This window comes from Schistocerca americana, chromosome 2 (assembly GCF_021461395.2).
Source record: "Schistocerca americana isolate TAMUIC-IGC-003095 chromosome 2, iqSchAmer2.1, whole genome shotgun sequence".
In the NCBI taxonomy this organism is placed as follows: Eukaryota; Metazoa; Arthropoda; class Insecta; order Orthoptera; family Acrididae; genus Schistocerca; species Schistocerca americana.
In genome coordinates this window covers 959,986,479-960,012,618 of record NC_060120.1, presented here as the reverse complement: position 1 = coordinate 960,012,618, position 26,140 = coordinate 959,986,479, and the positions used below count along the sequence as shown (strand labels likewise).

The following is a 26,140-nucleotide window of genomic DNA, read 5'->3' as shown; positions in this document are numbered from 1 at the left end:
GTGTTCTGGGATTGGAAACCATCCGGGAGAAGGACGCAAAATTAGACTTCTCTACCGGGAAAGAAAATTTTTGGATCGACGGAGCCCTAGCCAAGGTAGATATGCTAAGGCAAGAAGGAAAACATGGAAGACACTGCAGAGGGACAAAGCTGCAATTGATAATGAAAGAGCGCCGGCAATGCAAAACAAGTTTGACTAAAGTCATCCAAGTAGTAGAAATATCCGAGCAGATAAAACAGACGTTGAGCGAGCCAGAGCACCTTAAGGTGTCTATCCTATTAAGCAAGTATATGAGAGTGTTTGAAGAACAATCCGGTAACATTAAGGGCTATACATGTCATTTGAATGTCAAGCCACACAAAACGTACTGCCGTAGTTTTTATCCCGTTCCTTGGAAACAACGCAATACAGTGGACCAAGAAATACAGGGGATGTTACATTGGAATCTAACTGAACCTTCAAACAGTCTTTACTGCAGTCCGCTTCTCGTTGTGCCGAAACCGGATGGAAAGGTACGTCTTGTACTCGATGCTCGTGTAATTAACACAATTATTGTATCAGTATGTACTCATTCAGAAATACGTAGAAAAGTATGGAGAGTACTGAGAAAATGTGTAATATATCTGAAAACAAAACCAAATAACGGTGGCAGTAAAGGCCTGTTACTTCCCAATTATTCTGGAAAAACATCTAGCTATTTTGTCAGTGGATGTCTGTGGAGCATTACTGAGGACTAGAGGAGGCTGTAAATACATTGTAGCTTTCTTGGACATATTTATAAAATATGTCAAATTCTATCCAATGAAAACTGCTACAGCAGCGCCAATTCTGAACCGTTTATTCAATAACTCAATTCCGCGCGTTGGAAAGCAGAACGTAGTGTTACCTGACAATGCTACAAATTTCACTGGATACCGATGGAGGTATGCATTAGCATGAACCAACATCACACAAATATTAACATCCAGATATAACCCTAGCGCGAACCGGATCGAAGGGAACTTTCCGCGAATTAAATAAATTTATGCGAACATATTGCCATGCGAAGCAGATAAGATGGATAGAATATCTCGATACATTTGGGGAAATCAAGAACAATTTTCCGCGTATTACCACAAACTTTACACCTGCTGAACTAATATTCGAGAGAGGAAAAAGAAATGAATGGATAGATAAGATTCCAAAGATATAAGAAATAGAAACCCAATGGCAAGGTAAGATAAGAACAGCTTTAATAAATCTGGCCGATAGTGCTAGAAAGAGGAAGGCAAATTTTGACAAAAGAGTATTACGTAGACAGTCCTTTGGCATTGGCGAAAGAGTATTGTTATGTTCACATCCTCGTGCGTCGCTGCTAAACACGACAAATAAAAAATGGCAATTGATGTACAAAGGACCATTTGAAGTGATTAGGATACCAAAATCCAAGAGACCAGAAATATAAAGGGATTATATCCTCATCACGATTTAAAAAATTTTCATTCCTGAGGGAATGAAGAAATATAATAAAAGAAAGATAATTTTTCTAATTGTAACATAAGTAATTTTTTTCATAATTTCAGATAAAATTATGATGGGTCGAGGGATCCATAAGAGAAGAATTATAATGATTATGTAAATATATACATTTTCTTTCAGCAACGTGATTTTGTTTACTCTTAAGGAAAAGTAATTATGATGTTTTTAATTTCAGTAAAAAATTTAGTTATATTGGATATCTGTTTCAGTTTTCATGTAACTGTTAGTAATAGGAAAATGGAAATATTCATGTTAAAGGTATAGGAATATGGCAACACAGCCATATAGCCGATTAATTATTTTAAAGAATAAAGTCAATTCATTGGGTGGAGTTACAGAAAATTTTATTGAGATAGATTACCAACGAAAGTATTGGAAGGACAATGCTGGACCAGATTGAGAGGGATATGTGTGATCGTTGTGGGGTGTTTCGTTTTAAATTGTAATTATTTTAAGTATGATAAATAATGAAGAGAAACGACTGGATTGAATTTGTGTAGATTCGGGGGAAGTAGATAAATTCGTAATTATATTCTGTACAGGATAAAGCTAATTTATATACTAAGATGGTATCTGTTCTTTCGGAGTAATGAGTATAATGGGCGGAGGCACTACGAATGTAGTGCGGGACAATACGTTGAGAATGTGGGTTTCGCGGGAGGCGTGCCAGAGATAAATCCCTGCAGTCGCGCTATCCTCTGTGTCCTCGGTGGCTCAGATGGATAGAGCGTCTGCCATGTAAGCAGGAGATCCCGGGTTAGATTCCCGGTCGGGGCACACATTTTCATCTGTCCCCGTTGACGTACGTCAACGCCTGTAAGCAGCTAAAGGTGTTCATTTCCTTGTAAAGCTAATTTCACAGACTGATGAAAGTGCAGAGTAGTGATAGATTCCGTGAACAGCAACGAACTTCACGTGAAGTGTTGTGTGTTTCCAGGTACAAAATAAATTATGAACACGTCCTGGCACAGTGTCATAAAAAGAAACTAGTGATGAGTCACATGGGTTGTTATCTGTGTCCTAATAAGCAAGGATATACCCATGTGCGTCATATTCGAAAACGATTTTGTGCTTCATTGAAGAAAAAGGTGAAGTCACGGAAGAGAATTATCATTACAGTCTACCAAGGACAACGAGTGTGGACATGGTACTCTGATATTAATAGACAAATGTATAAAGGAGAAAAGAATCGATAATTGTGGCGAAAGATTACCCGAATATTGAGTAATAAGATGTATATTACTTCTTCCGAATCACTAAATTCAGACCAGTAGCGTGAGAATGAATAGTATATGCACTAACCCGTTTTATCACAGCGCTTCCCCATCAGTAATGATTAGCATTGATACTTGATGCGGGGTATGTTACATGTTCACACACCACTGCCCTGTGAATGGCTCTATGGGGGTATGATCTAGCCGTTCTCCTACCTGACGATCAGCCCTGTTCCTGACCATCCCCACCATCCCACACACAATAGTAAGAGGGTCATCCTCCGTCTCTACACACACCTGTCCTGCAACTTCCATCAGGCGTCGTGCTGAAGTCGCTACCAAGACATCTTTACATTTTCCCGACTACACCAATGCAAGAACACCCCACCCTACATAAAGGCTATGTCAGATCTGTTACTTAAACTTTTAATTAATTTTTATAAATTACTGGGTGGAACATAAGGTTAAATTAGCCTTGTTCCAGGTTTTCCATGATTTCCCTCAGGAGCCCTTGCCCGAATGGGAAGGCTCTTCTGACTTAAGTCCATGGCCACATGAGCCGTTTACAGTTACCTAAACGGCTAATGTCAAAATATTTAACCTTATGAGAAGCAGCGAGTGATTATGAAAGCTACACAAAGTACATATGCGGCAAAAGTTGTCATCAACTGCCAGCGTATTCCATTCAGTAATATTGTAGGAAACAGTAGGGTCAATTTTATGACAGTTTTGGCTCAGTAATGTCTTACAAAGACAATCCGGGCCCAAATAGCGGCATTGTAATGGATTGTAAATGATTAGAAGCTTGAAATGAGGTCCAGCGAATTATTAATCCCGAGAGTAGTATAAACTGTTTGCGAGAATTGGACGTTCTGTGCTATGGACGCATCTCTCAGGAATAGGTTTTTGAGGATTGACGATTAGAGAGATCGTACGTGTTTTATGCCGGACAGATTTTGCTATTGTTGTGCGACGCTATTAAGCCCCATTGTGAATGTTTAGTCATTCGATAGCACAAAAAACAAATTCAAGAAAATAATACGCATTCAAGGTGTGTATCTATCAATTTATAAAAGATCTGACAAACATTCTTCAGATACCATGTGACGTAGATCGATCGGAGGTGCAGAGTGGAATGATGTGCGAACCTGGATCTTTTCACGGTCAATATTCTTCGAAAGAATATCTCAGAAGCAAGAAACTTTTCGACGAAAAAAAGTTGGGCACGTCAATCCATACGTTTCATACAACATAGAATCTAATTGTGCCGAAACGTAACGAAATAAACGTTTTCGAGATTTCAGGTGGAGCAGTTCCCATGAGGAGTATCAGCGAGATTGACACTAGCTCTCCTCTGGTATTCAAAACCAAAGACTTATATTCTTTAGCTCTTAAATGACTGTAACAAAAACCTAAATAAAACCACTGGAAATCATATCTAAAAATACCAAAAATAAATAAGAAGCATAGAATTTTCTTCAACAAATTTCTTAAATAAATAAATAAAATTAATTAAAATGTAATACAGTATAATGGAAAAACGTTGTAGATTAAATATCCCCTTTAATTAACCTAGAGCTTAGAAATTTTGGCGCCACGTTTAACAAGTAAATTAATGAAGCTCTCCTAATTTTCTACTTTGTAATCATAATACCCTGAGATACAGTGTATGTTTTCAAAAGGCTAGTTTGGAGGCAAAAGATTGCACTCAGTTCTTGCCATAAAATTCTTATACAACTGAAATGTCACAATTTCAGAGACTTCACTGGTCACATACAGATATGATTTTATGTATAAAGACTGAAGCAGCGAGTGAAAATTTGTAGCAAGCCTAGGATTCTAAACCGGGCCTCCTCCTTATTAGGCAGGTACGTCAGCCTCTAAGCCACCTTGGTGTAGCCAAGGTTGTAACCTGGATGTTATCAAAGGGGCGGCGCAATTTGTTAAGGAGGGTCTTAAAAATGCTAATCTTTTTCATTAAAATTCATTTATTTATTAATTCTATGTACATAATTGCCATTGGGAGGCATTCATACAAACAGTATTTTGTCTACCAAATTAAACAAGAAAAGCTTTTCTGAAAAATGTATTACATTATAACAATATATATAAAGAAACGTGCAATTACATATTTCTTAATTTCGCAATATGATAACAGCACTCTATTGTCAAACGAATTAAAATTTTAATACAATATATTTCTTCGTTGCTCTAACATAACACAGCCCATTTTTCTAATATAAGCTTCACTATCGCAGAGTAGAAGACTCTTAATGTTTGGTTGAATAACTTATGAAGCTAAATGGGATGAAATTTCTTTTGACAGTAGTTATCTTTCTTCTGCTACAATCTTGTATTAAAATTTACAACTTACCTGACACCAAGTCAGAATTTCTTCAGCACGTCAAAGCATGCCAACTTCCTCAATTCAAACTAAAATTTTATGAAATATCTTTCATTTCATTAAAATGCTTCAATTTCCTTGACTGATCGAGAACTTATTTTAAATTATTATTTCATCAGTCAGCTTGAAACTAGAGCAGCAAAACTTATTTACAAAATAAATAGAACGTGAGCTATAGTTTTTGGATCTTAACGTTGATTCGTGTGTTAATTTCAGCTAGGCTCTAACGTATGTGATGTAATAAACCAGCCTCTATTTATCCACTATAATGTGTTTATAAAGTCTTTGACAATAATAAACTCCTCTATGATGTACAACATACGTTGTCGTCTTATTTCTAAGGAATTACGAATAAGACATTTCATAGTAGAACATCATTAATGTAGTAAGACTTAAAGACATGATACATCGCCGTTCCACAAGTGAGGCATCTTTATGCACAGATACATAGCGCGAAACGATAATTGCTATCGATGTTCCAATGCAAATATGGCTTTTATTGTAAAGTGTCTCCGAAAAGATGTTCGGCACACCTTCGATGCAGCGCTTGTCATTTACGCAGTGAGCCTGCATCTTTAAGGGAAATGAAATCTGCCAGGAAAGAAAGGAATTCGGAAGGAGTTGACTGCGGCCTGTAGCAAGGGAGCAACCCCGGCATTTATGTAAATTGAAAATGGAAAACCACAGAAAACCATTGAGAAGGTTTGATGGTGGATGCATTCAAACAACCTCGCCTCCTGTATCCATGGATTGGTAGCTCAGCGCCTCAAGGCGCAGAGCTACACTGGTCGATGGAGAATTTGGAAAATCTGGTTTTCGCAGATTGTTTTTCAAATAAAGTAAAATGGATCACAACAACAGTTGTAATTCTGATACTGCATGTTTGTCCTTTAGTTGTAGATGTTCAGTCATTTGATAGTGAACCGCGCGGAGTAGCCGAGCGGTTAGAGTCCTCCCCTGGCATGGGCGTGTGTGCTGTCTTTAGCGTAAGTTAGTTTAAGTTAGTTTCAGTAGTGTGTAAGACTAGGGACCGATGACCTTAGCAGTTTGGTCCCTTAGAAATTCACACACATTTGAACATTTAATAGTGCACGAATGCATCCATGTTTTCAGATTTGATAGTGTAGGGAATTTATGGCTTCAGTTATTATAGTATTACAAGAGTGTAAATAGATTTTGGACGAAAGGGGGTGGTATGTATGTCGCAGTCGTCTTGGACAAATTTAAGCATCCCACTAAAAAAATGTTTTAGAAACGAACGAACTACAGAATGTGCTGTCATCACGCTCTCCACAAACCCTTCTCCATTGTTCCGCATCGGAACCGGTTTTCGTAATTTGAATACCGCCTGGGTATCTAGAGTGGGCGATATTTTACCATAATAATCATAGAACTCTGAGCAAAAATTTTTAAAATAAAAGTAACAACCGCAGTTTGGCCGACATTTTTGATGATCCGAGAGATTTACGGGCGACGCAGGCAAATCCAAAAGTATTTCTATGCACTGATTTTAACGTTATTTCTAATGCTGTTTACCGCTCCACTGCCTTGTGAAATATTGCAACCCAACACATCTACCATTCTCCAAATAATGACTCAAGCCCTAACATTAAGCTGCAACAGATAGCTAATTAGACTATTCTGGTGGTGCATAAACGTTTTAACTTACTATAACGCGAGTGGACGAATCAAAATCATCTTCTTTCTTGTTACAAATTTAGCCAAAGTTAGAAACTATCAGAACAGCACACAGCACAAAAACAATAAATGGCAGCACTTACATTAAATTCAAATATAAGTAAGAGCTGCGCTGATTAAAAAAATAACAAATGAACTCAAGTAAGGCCAACAACGTACAATAGTTGGTCTCGGCTAGAGTAGGAATAAGTGATAGCCGATAGTGCTACCGATATACTGGTAGTTTAAATCTATCGTTGGCAAATTATGTGGCGCGACCAAAAAGTTTCCGTTTGAAGCCCGAACAGTCCAGCTGGTATGCCTTTCACGCAAACATTGAGGCAATTATCCCATTGATGCACCAGGTTGAAGATACTGGTTTGGTAAAACACCGTGTGCTACTGCGTGAAGACGGGCTAACTGCCTGCTGCACAACCTCATCCGTCAGGAGTCGTCCACCCTTCACGGCCTTTCGTAAGGGACCAAAGATGTGATGATAGCTTGTGGCCAGATCAGGATTACGCGGCATGTGCTCGAGTGTCTCCCACTTGACTTGGCCTAACATCTATGACCTAACATTATGGAGACGCGCGTCATCATGAAGCAGCAGCGCCCTTTGTCACACCATTCCACAACTGTGGTTTTTGACAGACATGCTGCCACTTACAAATTCTTTTTTCTCCGATGGTTGCCAAAAAAATAATAGCTTGCTGGACCTGTTTGGATGCATTTGCTAATAACGTCGCCATAGTTCACGATTCATATGACAGATTAACTGAAGAACCACCTTCCGATGTCAAAAAAACTGACGATGTTTGGACTCCCTAAAGCATGAGCCATGAGAAATTTTAGGTTACCCTAGAGACTACTTATGCCATCTAGCTGTGTGAGGTCCATGATACAGATGACTGTTTCCTATACCATCCGTGTTTATATTCCCATCCGGAGTCGCACTACGTTGCATGTACGCTGCAGCATCGCCCTCAAACAAAATCTTTCTGATCACTCCTTATATCTCTGAATTTCACAACGCGGCAACAAGGTCGTGTGTAATTTTGTTTAGGTAATGGGGGTAGGAGGGTCCTGGACCTCCTTTGGCTACGTACTTGGCACAGTGGCTCACACAATGCACGAATTACCGTGGCACGCCTCCCTTCTAGATCCAAATTCTCATTGCCGCCAGAGCCTACTTTAAATTCCCCCCTTACATCCGTCTAGTGAGCAGGACACCAGGGTTCGATTCCCCGCATTGGAACTAATTTTTACTCGCCGCTTCATTCTATAAACATAAAATAAAAAAATTATATATGTTTAATAAAATAGAGTCTTAAACATATGCCAGCTTAACTGAAGAACCACCGTCTGATGTCAACAAAATTTGCTATGTTTGGACTTCATAATGTATAAGCCATGATAAATTTTAGATTACTCTAGAGACTACTTTTACCATCTAGCTGTGTGAGGCCAATCTAGCTGTGTGGTGCTGTTCCCTGTACCAACCGTGTCACAAGCAATTTTCGGGTCTTTACTTGACAGCACAGCTGTCGTAAAAGAGCCACAGAGGACTCAGACACAGGTCGACAAGTGTTAAACGGAACGAGTGTAGTCTAATGCGGTTGGCGCTCGTAGGGTGTGAATCGCTCTCGTGAGTGAAACAATAATCTTGTTTATTGATGGTTTTTGCAAATAACATTTAAAATTAAAATTTTTTATATTGAATGCCTCATGTCTATAATTTTGAAAAGGAATTCATGATTATTTATTGTTGTGTGAATATGTGACACTGTAAGAACAACAAGGTTAAACGAAACAATATATATTACATGTCACAATTACATTTACGTTCAGTCACTATACGTTTTGTGTGTAACGACACAGTCAAGTTTTAAGCTGAGTTAGGTATCTATATTCATTTAATTCATTGGCCAGACCGTGTATCTTAAGCCCTCAGTGTATATAATAATTACTATTACAATCTACGTGTTACGTACTTTCTCTTCATTTTATATTACACATGGAGATCAGACCCGACTTCGCACACGTAACACTAAGTCCCTACGGCCAGACGACTTGACTGGCGTAGTGTTATTTTGTTTGGGGCACGGATAAAATAGGGATAAGAACGTTAAGTGAATATTATCACTTCCATGCAACTTAGGCGTTGTAAGCAGCGCAGGCCAGGAAAGTTGTCTGTTGGCATGGATGTTATGTGTTCCGCATTGAGTTGTCGTTTAGAGTGACATCTCATGGCAAAGGTCGGAGCACATCATGATATAAGTAATAAGCTTACAACCAATGTAAAGATTGTATACGAATTACGGGTGTATGTGTGTGTGTGAGTGATTCAATGTGTAATGGAGGCTGGATGACGTGGCAAAAATAAAAGAAAAAGATATTACACATGATTTACATGTAAAGCTTAGCACGCAGAGTGATAGGTTTTTGAGAATCATTGCGACAATGTTTTGTCAGGCACTCTTTAGGTAGACTTCTTCCCCGTGTCACGTGTCAGTTTTGATTCAAGGGAAGCAGAAAACTGAAAACTGAATCGTCTGTGGCGCTGCTGAAAGTACGTACTGTATGTAAGCGAAGGAAATTTGCTGAAATACTTTTTCGGAAAATGTTTTACTTGAAGCATGAAAAACAAAACACAGCACGAAAATTCCTGGCAGATTAAAACTGTGTGCCGGACCGAGACTCGAACTCCCGAGTTCGATTCTCGGTCCGGCACACTTTTTTAATCTGCCAGGAAGTTTCATATCAGCGCACACTCTGCTGCAGAGTGAAAATCTCATTCTGAAAACAAAGCATGTTTAGGATTCACAGGTTTTTTTCGCTAGGCAGTTATTTTGAAACGATTGCAGTCAAATGGATGCCACTGAGGTTACCAGCATGTTCCTAACCAGTCATCAAACTCAGAAAAGGGCAGCTGCAGTGTAACGTGGAATCCGAGCCACATTTCATTTCTGGAGAATCTCCATATCATCGAGAGGCAAATGCTGAGTGAAAATAATTGACCTGGCCGGGATTAGATCCGGCAATCTTTCTGTTCCTCGATAAATGTTCTACCATTTGCCTTTTTCCAAATAAGACAGAATTCCAGTAAACGTTCATTCAAATACACATGTTTTTACATTATGTTACCTTTCAAATGTCATGTCCAGTAATATGACCAGTGTTGAAAAACTTACAATTAAAAAAAAGGATAAACAGGACTCATCTAGAGATCCCGTTATTACGGCTTGAACGCTAACCATTATTTTTTAATGAAACCTGTGATAATCAGTAAATCTGTGCAAATTAAAGTCCTACAGAACATAACATTACAAGAAAAGTTATTCAAACGATAAACAAAAACAACATTTGTTTATTACTTGTGACACTTAAGGTTAAAGAACCTTTCTTCAAGGAATTACGTAACGGGGTTTTTATTATTCACTGCCATTGGCGTTTTCTGTCTCCCACAAAGATATGTAAAAATATTTATAACAGACTTATTCTACTTGGCTATGCCTCAATGGCTACAACTTTCCATGAATCAGCCAGTCTCCTTCCCTCCTCATTGTCTACGATGTAGAACATTGTGTCTTCTATGTGATGCTGAACGGAACGTCAGACTCAGCCTGGCTCTCTCCAACTGAAGAGGGAGGTGGATTAACGAAAACATTACTTAAAATTTGCAAAGAGTGCACGGCACCTCCGCGTGTGTCCGAGTGTTTTGCTGCTACCAACAGTAACCAAGATCCACTTGCTTCCCTTCGCCGAAGACATAGTCGATGGTCATTCCCTTGAACCATTTAAGCAGGGAAGTAAGAGTCATCTGGATAGTAGAAGGTCAGACCTTCAATTACAACAGGTGAGATGCAGGGGTAACAAGCTAACTTGTTCTGTTTCAGTAGCCGAACTCTGGACGACGACATGTATGTGAAGTTATGTTCATCAGGAGGAGACAATCAGGGCAAAGGAGGGATTCCATTAATCCGATAGTGTGGAGCCAATGTCATAGCACATATTTTTGTTGGTAACTTGATACCATATTGCATCCATGATGGTGGACAGGAAGTGATGGTGTCTCGTTTTCCACAACCGTGGCCAATGGACAGCTGGGTGCTTGGTTTCTACCACGTTATAAAGAATTGTCCACAGATGGCAGGCACATTACTGGGAGATCCAAGATGACATAGCAGTATTCGAGAATGAAAGTCAGTACGTAGGAGGACTGTGTCAAGACGTGAATCACCGACACTGGTGGGATGTAAGAGATTGGCATCAGAACCTCCAACAGACGACCCTTGAGGTAGACACGTTGACTGGTCCATCATTACCACATATTGCTCCTATAGGGGGCAGCTGCTCTCACCTGGACCTTAACCAGACCCAACCATCCTTGGCACAGGGGACTATGGGGGTGTTGTACATACTTTACATATGCGTCCTGTGTAAAGGAAATAACCAAAGACCACCTGAAATTGGGGATCTGTCACTGCCGGTAGGGTGAGGACCTGTGTCACGTGATAGAATTTTGACGCCATGTAGGAGATCAGTTATTCCTCATGTTGCAGGAGGTTCAAGTCGCAGAGCAGATTCTGGAGCACCATCACACATATGATCCGTAGTAACCATCGATATGGCGTTCTGTGGACATCCTTTATAAACATGACGCCCAAATATCGCAGTCCAGTATCTGGAGGGTGGGTGATGACATTTTCTGACACAACACCACACCTAATATCCAACACCACTGACTGCCTTATTGTCAGAAGCCTCCTCACAGCCCATCCAAATCATTCGATCCAGTTTACTACACAGCGGACTTATATGGATGGAACAAATCAGCAGTAACAGGTCGTCGGCACATGTGCTATAGCAGAAAGTGATGTCACATGAGATGACGCCATATAGTCTGTGGTTGAGACCCCCAAGGAAAAGCTTGAGCGTTACTGCATAAAGGTAAGTAGAAAGGGCAATCTTGCTGTAGAGATCTCTTAATGTTCATTGGGCCCGCCATCCAACTGTTGATATGGAATTAGGAGCTGACTGCGTCCAATGGGAAATCCCATATGACCCATCACCATTTTTATGTTGGTATCTGTGATGCCTGTTCCAGGGTGAGAATGAATGGCAATGTTGTCTTAATGTGGCCTGACAAAAGTATGGCAAATATCTTGTAGTTGGCATTCAAGATTGAGGTTGACTGTCATTGATTGTTCTCCCACTGGCTTGTGTCCAGGGACGTGAGTCCATGGAACTCTGTAGCCCAGTGGAGCATCATTAAATCTCAGAAGATCTGGTAAAACTTGATTGGTAATTCATCGGGCCCTGGAGTTTTACTGATCTCACCGTTGTCCAAGGCATACTCATCTCTTTCAGCGAGACAGGCTCCACTAATGCTGCCAGTTTTGCCATGTCGATAGTGAATATCACCTGCTGTAGCACTTCTGCAGGGGCCTTGTCATCTATGCTTCTTTCCGTGTAAAGATGACGAAAATTAACATCCATGGCTTTTTGCTTAGGTCATACAGGAGAGATCGTTTTGCATCGTAAGGTGTGTGATTGACCATCGGCGATGTTGGCACATGTCCACCACAATGTGGTACATGGTGAGTAACTGTGCAGCTGTGCAGTGGTGTGATCGCAAGTGGACAACAGAGCCTTCTAATCGGCGCTTCGTCAACGGTAGTATGTGAGCCTTGCTTCAGTGTCGTTCTTATTGTCTGCCTGGTGGTGCGGATAGTGTGTCTAGGTCCCTGAGCACCATGTGGTAAAAGTCCAAGGTCTGTCAGTGCCATGCAGCTGTGTACTTGTGAAACTGTTAACTGATGTGGACTGCCGGTTTGATGCAAAGCTGAGGGTTATCGGGAGTGATGTTGCTCACAGTTGGCCAATGTTGTAGCGGCTTGCTGAAAGTAATCTGGATCCTTGAGGTGAGTTGTGCTCATCTTCCAAAGGCTGTTACTATGTCCAACTCGTCAGAGGACGAGGTGCATCAGGTGCAGATATGCCACTGTGATAGAGAAGGCCAGACACCATCCTTAGGCGCCCATCACTCCCAGTGTAAGACCTTGTGACACATATATGCGACCCAGATGGTTTGCCAAATGACAGGTAAGATGTGTTTGCCCGGAGCTGTCGCTGTGTACCTTTCTGCGAGTGTCCTGCAAGTGAGGACTGTGAATTCTTTTTTGTACATCCATCCTTTTGATTGGAGGTCTTGGGGACCATGGCTGTTCACTACTGTAAGAAAATGAAAGGCCTGGAGCCGTGCTTATGATCTTATTTATTGTGTAGCTACCAGTTTCGGCTCTTCCATGAGCCACCATCAGGCCTTAGTTGATGCTGAAACCGCTATGACGATCCATATATATATATATATATATATATATATATATATATATATATATATATATATATATATGCTGCATCAGTAGCCAACATAACTGGTTTACGCAGACTTTCTGGAACTGTGATGTCAGCAGTCCAAGCATCAACTGGCAGTTGAGAGATGGGCCGTGTCCCAAGAATAGAACCTAGCCCAGTCATGACACTGGTGCTGCCCCATTGTGTATAAACATTAATCAATCAGGTGTCGAATGCCATATGCGATGGCCGCTAATTCTCGAGGGGAGGGGAGATTTGTAATGTCAGTGTCTTTGATACCATCCTGCACCAAAATCGCAATGCCAGCGTCTGCAGGACCACCAGTTATCATGTACATTGCTAACCATAAAAGTCCAGGAGTGCATTCATTTGCATTTCTTGCAGGAATGTAAAGTCGACTCCTGTGGCTCATATTTTTTCTCTCGGGAGTTGGATCTTGACAGGAGAGTTAGCATGTTGATATTGATCGTGCCCAAGAGGTAAGCCTGGTAGTGCAGTGGCTGGGCAGAGACATCCATGGTGGTGGTGGAGAGAATGGACATAGCGTGACGTCACACCCCATAAACCACGGCCCACCTGGTGTTTTTCAGACGGGATGGTCTGACGACACCTCAGTGGACATCATATCAAGGTACTGCCCAGTCTCGACGTCGTCGCCCAAAACATGGGTGCAGAAGTCTGTCCATATTCCATAACATCTTTCTGGCTGATAGGAACGGACCAAGTGGCTGCACAGACTGCACTGGAATCACTGTTGATCACTGTTTGCCATGGAGGACTGGAATATGGACAACTACCGCCCCACCTTCCTTTCTGCAGGGGTTAAGTTGGCAGGAATGGTGGCAGCCTCGTAGTCAGCATCCTACTCGATCAATTACTATTCCTCTGGTGAGTGGGAGCTGCCGTGTTCTGACAGGGTCCTGCGCCATCGCTTCCGGCGTTTCAGTGAACGTGCATCGCCTTCCATGTCTGACAATAGCATTGACTCACACATCGCTGGTACAAAAAAATGGTTCAAATGGCTCTGAGCACTATGAGACTTAACTTCTGAGGTCATCAGTCCCCTAGAACTAAGAACTACTTGAACCTAACTAACCTAAGGACATCACACACATCCATGCCCGAGGCAGGATTCGAAACTGCGACCGTAGCGGTCGTGCGGTTCCAGACTGAAGTACCTAGAACTGCTCGGCCACTCCGGCCAGCGGCTGGTACAAAGGCTTTGGTTAGTATGATAAGTGCATCGATTGTTATCTCGCTGTCAGCAGTGCATGCAGTGTTCAATGTTATCAGTGGCATTGTGTGGAGATACATCATTGGGCAGGTTGACTGACTGGCCAGCCGTTAGTCCATGGAGAGTTGTTCTAGTACAGCAACATCAGTCTGTTGTGTCTGGACAGAGGAAGATGTCGAGAGCGCCACTACTTGAGTTACTGGAAAGATCATCAACGTCAGTGGACATACCATGTCCTGCTTTTGAAGTTGTGTGGTTCAACACTGGAGGCACATGGATCAAAGGTGACCTTCCTTGCCACAACTGGAACACATTTTAGGTTCGCCATACTAAATAACTATGGCCCAGCAGCCTCCTAGCTCGAGGTATGACGGTACATGATGTCGGAGTTTAATGTGCACCTGGCGTATTCCACTGAGGACTGGATACATCTTAAATTGAATTCACTTTTCTGCCACATGTTCTTGTACCGAGCCGTAAGGGTGGAGCATCGCCATGACATCTACAACCAGGAATTGGAAGGATAGTTTGAACATGCATGTAGTCTGCAGTCCCACTCTGGCTTGGTCAACCTCTATCCTGTTAACATTTCTGTCTGGGTGGCAGAGGCAGATTCTTTGCTTCATCTCTCGAAGAAACTTGTCACATGTAGCATCATTAATAATTTTCCATAGAGCGTACTACATATGTCGAAAAAGTGGATGCCGATGATGTCTGCAGCCAAAATCTTGGCTTCCTTCTTCAAAAAGTGCAAAGTGTCTTCATAACACTGTGTGTTGATTGTGGTTCCACGCTTGAGGAACTCGATGAGCAGAGGGCCCCTTGTGGAGTCGAAGAAGAACGTCACCATCATCTTACCGGAACTTGTCTGAACAGCTCTGGCTAAGGAGATGTGGGATGTTTCCGCTGGAGGCTTTGCCTTGTGCCCTCAGACTGTCGGCATTCTGTCGGATGGAATCATCCAGTTTCTTTGATAGCGCCTACTCCCACATTGCAATCGGACGAAGATACGACCCGAATCTTTCACTGTTGTGATTTTCACTTCCTTTGCTATCTGCAGAAAGACATACATGGACGTCAGTTTCAGTCAGACGAGGAAGTTCAAGAATAATGCGGTTGAGGATCCGTCAGTGGCCCACTGAAATTCTATGAAACAAGAATTGATCGTCTCTTCTCCCAGTGGGATGAAAGTCTTAAAACATGTCATGATTACTTTTGAACAGAACCATTCCGTAGTCCTCTTGAGCCAGGTGTTCGGTTTTCATTTGACTGCCCCTCATATACTGCCAAATGCAGTCATTATTTCGGAAATGAAGCAATAACAGTTATATGAATGCGTATAATAAAACTAAAATCTTCATTAATATATCAGTACTCAACAGTTCATTTGCTGACATGGTAAATAGAACATCTGAATGTCATTTTTAGACATGATTGATGCAAAACCTTATACAGGATCTCCAACTTGTAGGAGTGGTAGGAAAAATGCAACTTTGCAGAGAAAAATGGCATGACCATCTTCGATGTATGGATCAAACCCAGATACCAAAGAAAACCTAAGACTACAAACATGTGGTTAGAAAAAGGACAGAGTGGCTATGAATAAGATGTGATCAGCTTCAAATTAATGATAAGCTGTTGAACATGATGATGGTGATGATAATGAAGTTGAAATCTGAATAACAATTTTTGATGGGATTACTTTTATACAGTCCCTAGCATAACTTACATCCCAGAAGTTACTAGAGTGCAGTTAGTAGAATTTCTGTTTAGTATTAACGGTCTTTCAGAAAAATTATTTTCTAAGACATTATCATTAGTTTATTGTACATGACATAAGAAATAGTACACTGGTAATATTTCCTGTGCATATAATACACGTAATAGGATAGCATAATATGCAATTGGCATATCAGATGTATAATATGTGACAGTGTACTATGAGGTTAAAAAAATATGTAAAATAGAACAGGTGTATGTTGTAAGGATTCATTTTGTTCAGTACATTGGATGACAGCTAATAACATTATTAACTATTATGTATCTGAAATAAGTAGTTACAAAGTAATGTCAACCCACTAAAAGTACATCTTATTGACACTGCGCTGTATAGAGATAAACAGATGATAATTATTTTTGATTAGCTTATCTGACTTAATGCCGGTTTTCAGATTAATCATGCATTTTGCAATGACAGAATGGCTGCCAGAATGAAGTAGCTTTGTCTGTGTTTGGTTTTGTTGCCAAGACTGGTAGGGAACATAAGAGACATGAACAGCAGCAGATGCTGATCGATCACTGCAAACGAAACAGGATGTATGAACTCATGCGTGGTAGCGTTATCAACGCCTCACAGAGCATGAATGGGGTCTCATTGTGGGTCTTCATTCGGCCAGATGGCCAAATCATGCAATATTCAGATTTGCGGGGCATTCGGATATGACAGTGGCCTGATGCTGGACAACTAGGAGCAGAGGGCAGGCCTACTCGTCATCAAGGTTGCAGTCATCAACGTGTGACCACCATGAGAAGATGCATTGTATTATGCACCTAGCACATTGTAATTCCTCCACATCTACACGTGCCATCAAAGAACAAGAAATGGACTCCCTGCAACATTCTGTGCCATCTGAAACCATTTGTTATAGACTAGCAGCAACCATACTAAACATTTATAATCTCATGTGTAGGCCCACATTAAAACCACAACACAAACGGTTGTGTTTGTAGTGGGGCGTGACTGGAAAGTATGCACAGCTGTTTAACAGCGTCTCATTGTGTTCAGCAATGACCCGTGGTAATACATCACCTCAGATGACAAACAATGGCGAGGATGGCAGTGGCCTGGGGAATGGTCCCATTCTTTGTATGTTTTGGATGGCATAGCGGTGTTGCTTCCGGCTTCATTGAGTAAGGAGCCGTGAGGCATGATTCCAGGGACATGCACAGTGATTGAGAGAACTCTGACAGCACAACAGTGTGTCATGGGTATTCTACGTCCTCAAGTCTTACCTCTCATGTGACACACCTTGGTGTCATCTCTCAACAAGACAAAGCTCTTTCACACATGGCATGTGTCTTCATGAGCTGACTGCATGTTATTGAGCTACTCCTGTGGCCATGTCAGCAAGATCCACAGATATTTTCCCTGGCGTCAGTTCCTTCCCAGGATATCAAGGATTAGTTACAACAGTTGTTGGCTGGCTTGTCTTAGGAGAAGGTACAATAGTTTCCCAAATGGATATGTACATGCAACCAAGGCCACAGGAGGTGCAACATCATACAGATAAGCAGGCTCATACAGATAAGAACTTTATAAATTTGATGGAAATGGAAATGAGCGTTTGGCGTCATTGGCCGGGAGGCCCCTCGCGGGGCAGGTCCGGCCGCCATATCGCAGGTCTTATTACATTCGGCGCCACATTGGGCGACCTGCACGCCGGATGGGGATGAAATGATGATGAACACAACACAACACCCAGTCCCTGAGCGGAGAAAATCTCCGACCCAGCCGGGAATCGAACCCGGGCCCAGAGGACGGCAATCCGTCACGCTGACCACTCAGCTACTGGGGCGGACATAAATTTGATTAGATATTGTAATCACTAAAATAACATCACATATCCTGTGAACCCATGAAATGTCATTTCTTTTCTCCTCTCCTTCTGAGTGGTTCGCGTTATTTGTCGGTCAATGTATATCATGTTTGTGGTTTGCAGATTCAAGGAGTAAGCTTAACAGCTTAAAGAGCTCTCATTTGCAATAATTCATTACTAATTGATTTCAGATTAATAATATGTAGGCTGTGATATAATTAGGAACAAATATTGGTCTTGTAAAGCAGTTTGATCCATTAATGTTTCATTGAAAACAATCATTAACATTCTCTACAAATATCGTATTTTTGAACTCTGAATGTTCATTTAAAACTCGGTGTGTGGAGTTACTGGAAACTGTGTCCATCTTATGGAGGGTAGTGCAATTATTTTCTAAGCTGTCTGCAGAACGTTTTTCAATTCTGAGATATATGTAAACTGTGGATGGCTTATTTTCGTTGGCGCTTCAATTCTCCTTAAATCTGGTACGCATTTTTCTTCTTCTCTGACCAATGAAAAAAAAACTGTCACAATCATTATATTTTATTCTGTATACACTAGGCAAGCTACATTTTCATTCATTATACCTAGTGTATGTAGTATTTCATTCAGTTGTATTTATTTTGTGACGTCCGAGCCCTACATTGATAAAATAAGTGGTTTGCTAACCTACCACAGGTATTTTGCCTAGGTGAGGCTTACTGTCGAATTTAAGCTTTTTTTTTTTAGCCTCGCGGAGTGACCGCGCGGTTAGGGGCTCCATGTCAAGAATTGCGCGCCCCCTCCCGCTGGAGATTCCAGTCCTCCCTCGGGCATGGGTTGGTGTGGGTTGTCCTTAGCGTAAGTTAGTTTAAGTTAAATAGTGTGTAAGTCTAGGGACCGATGACCTCAGCAGTCTGGTCCCTTAGGAATTCACATATATTTTAAACTTCTTTAAATCTTTTGTAATGTTATTTCTCAGTTTTTATTAGAGTTTCTGTATTTGATTGTTCTTTTTCACCAATGTCTGACACAATTTTTCATTGTAGCCGTTATTCTCGGCTACATATTTTAATGTGTTCCGTTCATCCACTGATTGCCTTTGAAATGGCGTCCTAGTTAGGAGCTCTATCATAGTGAAAATATGGTCTGTTACATTGTTCAGGATGACATGATGAACTGAGTATGATTACATCTGTTGCTGCATTGTTTTGGAAAATATTAAATTAGTGTTTTCCATTATCATTTGCTATGTGATATCACGAAAATTGATTTGTTTTACTTTCTCGATTTTCCGTTGATGAATTTCAGATTCCTATATATTTTGTTGATCTCTTGGTAGATGTACTATTGTACCTATTAATTAATACTTTCATGTTATCAACATTCCATCTACAGTACACAATTTTTATACATAGTCCACAACTTTCTTTAAAAATTTTGTGTTTTAGTTATATATTTCAGCTACCAGGCAACAGCCCACAGTTAGTCCATTATACTGTTTATATATCTCACCATTCTCAGAAGCTGGTAAGTTACTTATATTTAGGAATGTCAGTTGTAAATTGACCATTATATCACATTTACAGCTTAATTTCCAAAGTAATGACTATATTGGCAACACATTGCTCCTAGATTACTTCTTGTCGTATTCTAGCGACTGTGCTTCGCTAGTCACTCAGACTTAGAGTTCACCCTTTGTCAGTCTTCTCCGACCACCGCTGGGGTCAGGACTGATGATTTAGTGCAGTCTTATTTCGAAATCATGTCATGGCGGTACTTTTGAACAACGTAGAACGTTCAAGATCTGCATATAACTCGATAAAAAAGCTGCAGAACTCACGAATTGCTTCTGCGATGCTATAGAAGTCTACTCCAATGAATGAAGAGAGCTAAGATGGACCCGGAAGGGTTGGGCAATGAACCCCGCTCTAAACGGCCATAAAGTTGTGTGCAGGCTGTTGGATGCTATCCTTCGAATTAGTGATCGACTGACAGCTGATGCTCTGTACATCCCGGAAACCGTTCTGTTCCGCGTCGTTACGAAAGAATTGAAATTGAGGAAGCTAAAAGCTAAGCTGGCCCCCAAACTGTTGTCGGACGAGTAAAGGTCTGATTAAGAGTGAACTGAAGGAACGGAATGATTTGAGCAACGTTATTACCGTTGATGAATCGTGAAAATTTCATTGCGATCCAGAGACCAAGTTCCTAGTTCCGACTGGTACACTTCGACCTCCCTGAAACAGAAGAAGGCGAGGATAAGCAAACGAAACATAATGTTAGCCATATTCTTCACGTAGGACACCACAGCCGTATGTCTGTTAAAGGGCATACTAGTGGTTGCATCTTGGCTGCTGCCTAGATTTATTTACTTTACTTAATTTTGCACGATTAGCCAATGTCGGCCATTAGAGTCCATTCTGAAGTGCTGTCCAAAAAAGCGCAACAAAAATCCTGGAAAGAAAAATATTTTTAAACAGGACAGCCTAAATTCGTACTTACTTGGGCCAACATGTTATAATATATCCAGTTATTTAGCAGTGGACATGACTGTTCTGAAAGCGAACACGTATACCATACTTGCAAGCGCTTAGTTTATACAGCCAGTTTTAAACACGAGAATGTTCCCAGCGGAATGTGTGTCTGTGTGCCTCTGGGGCCCTGGCGAAGAATAACGTGGCATTGCTGCAGCGGCCGCCTATGGTCCTGACCTCACTGCGACCGACTTCTTTTTGTTCTGCAAGGTGAAGAACGTAACAAGGGATAGTGATTTAACTACACTGAGGCTACCGCACCCGCTGTGATAACATTCTTTAGAAGAGATTCCAGTCAATGCCTTCGTGTGGACGAGCCGGTCGTGGGAGAATCGGTGGAAAAATATGTAGAAGGTCATGGACAATACCTTGAAGTACATCACCCTTTTTAAATGTATTTCATGACTTCTGGGACACACCTTGTATAATGTGTTCTAGCAACTGCGTGTGAAAATACATTATCAGTTAAGTGTTGCAGGTATATTCCCTGCTAATAAGCTGATTGATAACTTGTATTAGAAAATTTCAGTTTTGCGATGCATATGTATATCACTGTTAGTGTTTTATTTTTGAAATAATAAGAGTATGTGGCAATACATTACTGCTGGATTCCTTATATGGCAATATTCCCAGTTAATTAGTTAACATACTACATTCTAATAAGTATAACAGAAGTTCCTAAAGTCTGCTATGCTGTACAACATAATGATTATTCACTTTCTTCAAGTTTTATGTAAGATACATAGTTAATACCCATTTTAACCTAATTTTTTTCATGTTTTGTAACAGACTATTTTTACAAGGTTCTCAGCTAATACCGTTTAATTATTTATAGATAATGTTAAAATAATGTTCTCTATTCTGAGAGAATATACAGGTCAGTTTTAATATAACATGAAGAGAATGTACGCAATGTACAGATGATAACACTAATAATGATATATACTGACAGATACAGACTCGCTATCTGGCTTAGAAATCGAATGACTGTGGATCCCTAACTCAGTTTTAAATCTGACAATGTCATGTTATATGCAGGTTATATTATGACAGTATATTAACACATGTTCTTTCATTTTTGCTACTTGCACTTTTAGTGCTATGTATTCGCAATCCAACAAGTAATCATGGGTTACATTTCGAAATTATATACATGTAGTACTTACGATAAAATAATTTAAAGTTTTAATAGTGAGTGTTTATTGATTTTAATGATTATCCAATTGTTTAATGACTTATCTATTATGTCTTGCTAAAAAACTGTATGCCCTTGTTTGTGTATCATATCCAGATTCTGTTAAAAGATGTTCGATTAGGCCGAAAGTAATTTTTGAGTAACGGAACAAAATATTTTAATGCATGTGGTTATTTTACAAGAAAATTTTTGTAATGTAAAGCTCTCGGGTTTTCAGCTAAGTGAGCATGCCCAAATGGCGCAACGTTTCGATGATTACCACTTCCTTCATCTTCTGGCAGTGTGTTAAGTTGGCAACTTGGTTATTGTTATACGTATAGGGGCTGCAGTGCGGTCGCGGCCCCCTCGCCACGGACCAGTCTGGGTGGATGTGGGGGAAAGGGCCGCACTCGATTTCCAGAATGGACTCATTCTCAGTCGCCATAAAGAGGAGTGTTCGTGGCATATTATCGCCCGTAAATGATTCCAAGTAGATGTTAATTGGTGGTCATTATCTCTACAGTCATTAAAACAGGAAAGTATTTTGCGCATTATTTTTTAGCAGGTGGAGCTGTATTGTCAACAGGTTGACTGAAGATCGTAGACCATTTTCAGATCAAGTATTTACGAGATGTTCGGGCCCTTTTTGCCCTGATGGAAGTGAGAGCAGTGAGAACGAATCGTGAACATTAAGTTAGCATCACAAAACAGAAAACAACGTTACATGAAACCGTCCAATAGTCCTTCATTATCACCCCAGAAACAAGTTGGCTGAGTTCTCTCAGTCCATTAACCTTTCAATGTGTGATGGGGGCCTTTCAGGCTCGAGAGCGAATTAATTATCCATTTAATCATATTAAAGACCTATATAAATGGATCCTACTTTATGTAATCCTTAAAAATACGTCTAATATAAAATTGTATTCAATGTAGCAAAGGTTTATGGAAACAATGTTTTCTTAATGCTGTGCTCATAGCGCATGAATGTTGGTACCACTGATATTTTTATACTGACAATCGTTGCACGTTTTAGACTCTGGCAACGGCAATAATGGACTTCCTGAACATTGTTGAAGGTGATCTCAGAAGTGAAAAGTGTTGCTCTCATAGCTGATGTAAGTAATTACGCTTGTTATTCTGTGTTTTTCTTTCTTCTCTCTTTCTGTGACAAAATACCCTCCTGGAAATTGAAATAAGAACACCGTGAATTCATTGTCCCAGGAAGGGGAAACTTTATTGACACATTCCTGGGGTCAGATACATCACATGATCACACTGACAGAACCACAGGCACATAGACACAGGCAACAGAGCATGCACAATGTCGGCACTAGTACAGTGTATATCCACCTTTCGCAGCAATGCAGGCTGCTATTCTCCCATGGAGACGATCGTAGAGATGCTGGATGTAGTCCTGTGGAACGGCTTGCCATGCCATTTCCACCTGGCGCCTCAGTTGGACCAGCGTTCGTGCTGGACGTGCAGACCGCGTGAGACGACGCTTCATCCAGTCCAAAACATGCTCAATGGGGGACAGACCGGAGATCTTGCTGGCCAGGGTAGTTGACTTACACCTTCTAGAGCACGTTGGGTGGCACGGGATACATGCGGACGTGCATTGTCCTGTTGGAACAGCAAGTTCCCTTGCCGGTCTAGGAATGGTAGAACGATGGGTTCGATGACGGTTTGGATGTACCGTGCACTATTCAGTGTCCCCTCGACGATCACCAGTGGTGTACGGCCAGTGTAGGAAATCGCTCCCCACACCATGATGCCGGGTGTTGGCCCTGTGTGCCTTGGTCGTATGCAGTCCTGATTGTGGCGCTCACCTGCACGGCGCCAAACACGCATACGACCATCATTGGCACCAAGGCAGAAGCGACTCTCATCGCTGAAGACCACACGTCTCGATTCGTCCCTCCATTCACGCCTGTCGCGACACCACTGGAGGCGGGCTGCACGATGTTGGGGCGCGAGCGGAAGACGGCCTAACGGTGTGCGGGACCGTAGCCCAGCTTCATGGAGACGGTTGCGAATGGTCCTCGCCGATACCCCAGGAGCAACAGTGTCCCTCATTTGCTGGGAAGTGGCGGTGCGGTCCCCTACGGCACTGCGTAGGATCCTACGGTCTTGGCGTGCATCCGTGCGTCGCTGCGGTCCGGTCCCAGGTCGACGGGCACGTGCACCTTCCGCCGACCACTGGCGACAACATCGATGTACTGTGGAGACCTCACGCCCCACGTGTTGAGCAATTCGGCGGTACGTCCACCCGGCCTCCCGCATGCCCACTATACGCCCTCGCTCAAAGTCCGTCAACTGCACATACGGTTCACGTCCACGCTGTCGCGGCATGCTACCAGTGTTAAAGACTGCGATGGAGCTCCGTATGCCATGGCAAACTGGCTGACACTGACGGCGGCGGTGCACAAATGCTGCGCAGCTAGCGCCATTCGACGGCCAACACCGCGGTTCCTGGTGTGTCCGCTGTGCCGTGCGTGTGATCATTGCTTGTACAGCCCTCTCGCAGTGTCCGGAGCAAGTATGGTGGGTCTGACACACCGGTGTCAATGTGTTCTTTTTTCCATTTCCAGGAGTATAATTATTTGACTTTCTTTTTTATCCAAAGAACGTTCGTTTCTTACAATATGCAGTCATCTAGTGCTTCTCGAAAAAGACAATCTACTTATAGTACAAGGTTGGACGAATGTGAATCTAGTATTACTTCCAAAGATGAAACCGAACCTGCATACAGATTTATGTCAGACAGTTCAGAATCTGAAGAAAATAGTGACGTATTTAGTAATGCAAATGATGTAAGCTTACAAAGAATAGCCGCGCCTACTAATAAAGTGCAGACTGCAAATTCAAATAATAGAATTACATCAGTAGCTACTCTTCGCCATAAAAATTATCCACAAATCGCACCTGAAATGAAACCGTTTAAGGCACGAGAGCTTCTGTCTTCTACTCTTCGCCATAAAAATTATCCACAAATCGCACCTGAAATGAAACCGTTTAAGGCACGAGAGCTTCTCTCTTCAACATTTAGATTCAGAGCTGATTTGACTACTGTGAGTTATCTACCGAAGAGGAGGAATAAGAGTGTGGTATTACTAAGTTCCGTGCATCATGGCATTACGACACCACAGTTGATGAGACTCACAGAAAGAAGACACCAGAAATGATTTAATTTTATAACAAAACAAATTCACACGTGTATTCTTTTGACCAAAAGGTGCATACTTACACTTGCAAATGACAGGCAAGGAGTAGACGGCTTGTTCCATAGGCTAATGTAATGGATGTCTCCGTTACAAGTGCTTTCTGTTTATTCACAAATCAACATACAGAGTTACACAATGGAAAATAGTATAAAAGAAAAGTTTCTTGAAAGACGTGGTTGGAGGACTTATTCGTCCACATATGGAGTCCAGAGCCAAAACTCCAAATGTGCAAAGACATCTCTTACTTGCACTGGTTCAATGCGTCGTCAAAAGGGGCCAGGAAATGGACATACCCACCAAAGAAAAATTCCCAGAAGAAGATTTTTTTTATGTCCTCTTGAATTGGAAAGGAAAATTATTCAGTTTTTTCAAAATGTTCTAACAACGTATACAATGAACATAGTGTCTTCGTTTGTGTAGGTATTTTCCAGTACTGTGTAGCTCTTTGTGACAGGTATTCTAATCTTTATGTGGATAAAATGCTGTGTAGCTTAATTTTTGTTGTATCTGTGTAATGTGCAACTTAGCCATTTCTTCTTTCAATTTTGTCTTATGCATATTGATTGCCATTGTACCTCACCAATGTGCAATTTCTGGTTTATATCGATGCTAATACAAGGTATTATAAGCCATAATAATAAAATTAGTAAAGATTAAATTGAAACTTCTTTAATTGAAATTAATGCCCGAGCCTTTTTGTTAATGTTTTCCTAACTAACTACAGATATGTATTCACTGGTTTATAAAAATAAGTTTTCGTAATAAACCTATCAAGGCTGAAAAATAAGGATGTTTCTAAAAATCTCAGTGGGTGTTCTGAGGCCTCCACACACATTAATGAGAGTCCAAATACTCATGCATCCAAGGGTTAACGAAAGCTCTAGTTGTCATACAAGTCTCTCTATCGAACGTATCTGATCTTTCACACCTTGTTTGATGTCCTCTAATATTTATGTACACCAATATCTCATTGTGCGTAAGCCTTTCCCTGCAGCAAAGATTCTTTCCTGTGCTGAACATCATGGAAACATCTACCCTGCTAAATGATCAATTATCTGCATGTACGTTTTGGATGTTTGAAAGATTATAGATCTCTGATTACGTGGGACCGTATTTCTTACCATAATACACCGAGTTACCGCTCACTTGGCCGTTATTTTCACACTATAAGAAAAAGCTTTTCAGTTATTTTACGTGGGGCTGTAGAT

The 26,140-nt window shown here is 41.2% G+C and overlaps 1 non-coding gene across 1 annotated transcript; it reads left to right on the top strand.

The window, feature by feature from the left end:
• The first annotated feature begins 2,221 nt into the window (after nucleotides 1-2,221).
• Trnat-ugu lies at nucleotides 2,222-2,295 on the top strand. Its single transcript has one exon. It is a non-coding gene; the product is annotated as a tRNA-Thr (tRNA).
• Nucleotides 2,296-26,140: the final 23,845 nt, after the last annotated feature.